Below are 3,939 nucleotides of genomic sequence, written 5' to 3'. Positions count from 1 at the left end.
GTCATTACAAAATAAAAGTAATCCATAAAGTCTTATAGATCTCCTAAACCAATGATTCACATGGGTTTTCACACAAAATTCCCATTCATGCTAATGAAATTGGGTAAGTTACAGGCTGAAACTCTCCTGTACATTGATAGGTGAATAGTTCCCTGAGGTGCTTACTTAGATGAGGGAACTTAATTTTCTCTCCACTAATTCTTTCTGTATAAGAAGTAAGAAACCATGCTTTACAAGTTAGGTTTCTTTTTAAAGTAGATGGCACAAATTTAGAATTATTGGAGTGACTTAATCAAAAGCTACATTGACCGGGCCATTTTTGACCAGTCAAACTATCTTCCATTCAGATGAATACCAGTTGGCCTAATTCTTAAAAAGTCAGTTTTTCTTGTAGCTCTGAAAGCAACATATTTTAAGTCCATTAGGTCTTGCTTCTTCAAGATTCTAGAAAAAAGAAAATGTGAAATTATGTGCAGGAACTAGTTGATAAGAAGTAGAAATTCTTGATTGCCTTAGTATGTATTGAAGAGTTGTCACTGATTTAATTAGCTGCCTAGGGATGGAAAGATGAAATGTTGAGTTAGAAACAATATGAGGTTATGTAAAGGCTTATACAATGTGATATTACAGATATAATTAAGTTTCTGGGACAGATGTGCTATTATGGTTCGGAGGAAAGAGGCAACTTTCAATTGCATGACAGTATTTTAGCTTGATAATACTCTTTATAACAAGATCAACTTGGTTGTGCACAATTGTTTACTAACACCAAATACATTTTCTATTAGTTTTCTCATTTATTATAACTTTCTAGTACATAGGTAAGACTATGGCTACTGTGCCATTTTGTAACTGACAAAGTGTGGCTCTATTTAGTAAGTTACCTCACAGAAGAAAAGTGAGAGGCCCCCAGAAAAATATATTAAATCAAACAAATTGTAAATAAAAAAAGCATGATGATTTGGGGCCAAACTAATGGTGAAAATGATATCACAGAAAGAAAAGAATCCTATATGTCATTGGGAGTAATGTTCCCCATTTGATTGCTGATGCAGTTGAGACTTCAAATGGGAATAATCTAAAAGTTATCACCTAAGATCTTAATATAAGAAGAATTCTAGTGTCTTGCCCTTTGATTAATGATATTTAGAAAGTATCTTAAATAGGGAAAGCCTCAAATATCAAAATATGTTTTTGATTAAATCATGCACGAACATGTACATAGTTGTTATTATTGCACTGCTCTATGAAAAGTATTTGATATTTCTTATTTTTACTAAAGCCCAAATTACATTTAAGCATCAGTAAACACATCTTGGCTAATTGAGTAGCTTTATATGAGTAAAATAAAGTTTTCTAATTTATTAGACATTAAGAATGTGTGCTATTACACATGGTATTTTTAAAATGACTGGTCTAAAATCCACAGTTAAAGTTAGAGATGTCTCATTAATAGAATAAGTAAAGTGGAAATCAGCAAGGGAGTAAAGGACTTGAATAACACAACCAACTAACTTGATCTAATTGACATTTATAGGATGAAGGGCATAAACCCAATAACAACAGAATGCATATTTTATTCTAGTGTGAATTCACCACTTACCAATACAGACCATATTCTGTGATACAAATATTTCAAACAATTTAGAAAAATAAAATTGCACAACATGTGTCTTCAGACCACCATAGAATGAAACTAGAAATCATTATAAAATAGCTGGAAAAATCTTCATATGTTTGGGAATTTAAAAGCACTTTTGAATAAACTCTGTGTTGAAAAGGAAACAAAAGGGAAATTAGGAAAGATTTTATATTAAATAAAAGTGAAAACACAACATTTAAATATTTATGCGATACAACCTAAGTAGTGCTTAAAAAAATTATAGCATTAGATTCAACCTAAGAAACTAGAAAAAGAATAGTAAATTAAATTCAAAGCAAGAAGAAAAAAGAAAATAATAAAGATAAGAACAGAAATCAGTGAAATTGAAAATATTAAAAAAATAGAGGAAATCAATAAAACCAAAACGAGGGCTTTGAAAAAATCAATAATGAAATTTATAAGCCTCTAGTGAGATGATTAATTAAAAAAAAGAGAAGACACAAATTACCAATATCAAGAATAAAAGAGAGAACATCACTTCAGCTCTTACATTAAAATTATAAAGGAACATTATAAGCAACATTATGATTATAAATTTAATAACAGGTTAAATATACAAATGCTTTGAGAAATAAAAAATGGGTGAATTTTACTATATATAAACTTTATTTGAATAAATCTCACTTAAAAAAAGAGATTAGTCTATTCAGAAAAGTAAACAAAAGCCGTACAACTATAATTAACACCAATGTGCTTTCTTTTTATAATGTTTTAATTTAACTGCTTTTTTTTTTTTTTCTTAGCTCAACGTTTTTGGACAACATCAAGATTACAAAATAGTGCTTGAAGTTCAGTCTCTCAATATTTGGAAAGTAGACATTATTTTAACACTTTTTTTTCCCCTCCATTATTCTACTTTCACAGATCTTGCATTTAAGACACTTAATTCATTTTTATTTTTGGATGCATTCTAATACATTCAAGAGATGAGAAGATTTTGGATAAAACGAATAGAACGAAGACTAATTTTCCTTGCCTGAGATTTGGTGACTCCATTGTACTACCTTATTTATTTTTTTTCCTTAATTTGCACCTTAGGAATTTGACTACATTTTATTAAAGCCATAGAGTCTACATGGATTCATTTGCGGGGGAGGGGAATTTAAATTATCATATTACTTTTTGTACCTTGTCAAAACTAGGCTCTGTGTGCTAGTGGTCAATCACTATTATAAAATAAAAATGCTTTCTAACATGAGCATTAAGTATTAATTAAGTGATTAATTGTCCAATAGACCTAGGAAGAGGAAAAAAATAGATCAAAATAGTCTTTATTAGTAGGAGAGATAATATAACATGATAGCTATAATTTATTGAACACTTATACGTGCCAGTGTGCTAAGCAATTTTCATTCATTACTTAAATTAATGCTCATAACATCATTAAGACATGAGTATAATTCTTATTGTGCCACAAGTATATAAAACTGAAGACTAAGAAATATTATGCAGAATAAATTAGCAAAACTTAAGGGGGAAAAGAAGTTACCCAGTGTTGGCAGTGGGTATTGGGAAAACTATGCATTCAAACTTGCACTGTAGGTGGGAGGTTAAATTTGTAAAAACTATTTTATTAAGTAATTTCTAATATATATCAAAAACCACACAGCTGCTTTATATTTTGGTTGAGTATATGCAAGTCTAGGAACATACTCTAAAGGAATAATCTAAGCTTCAGGGAAAATCAAAATAAAACAAAAAATGTGATTGATGATATTGATTTGAGCAGTAGCTGTAATAATTCAGAAAAAAAAGTAATTGTTAAATAAAATGTAGCCATATGACCTAATATTAAATTCAATATGCTATACACATACACATATATGCATATATATGTGCATGTATATAATATGGGTGTTTAAAAATGAATACAGCTTTATATCTACATATTGCTTGAGCAAAACTATGTTCAAACATAATGCACACACTAGGTTACAAGTGACCAAAAGTTTTAATTTCTAACTTTTCCCACCACTTATGTTAAATTCTTACAGCAGTGAATTGCATTCAGTGCCCCAGATGAAACTGCTGGATGTGTCTTGATTCATGAACTTTATTTTCCTGGAATGACTTTCTCGTCTTTCTTGCATTGGGTTGGGCCAATTTATCTTTTGAGATAAAATCCAAGAATTACATTTTCTGAGAATCTCTTTTTGCCCCCCTTCCATTTACATGACATTTCTACCCTAAAACCTGACACATTTTCTCTTTAAAATAAACAAAACGAAACAAAACACTAGTTTGTATTTCGCTTTTTTTTTTTTTTTTTTTTTTTT

Source organism: Galeopterus variegatus, unplaced genomic scaffold, assembly GCF_000696425.1.
Source record: "Galeopterus variegatus unplaced genomic scaffold, G_variegatus-3.0.2 Scaffold1602, whole genome shotgun sequence".
Lineage (NCBI taxonomy): Eukaryota > Metazoa > Chordata > Mammalia > Dermoptera > Cynocephalidae > Galeopterus > Galeopterus variegatus.
This window is presented reverse-complemented; position numbering follows the sequence as displayed.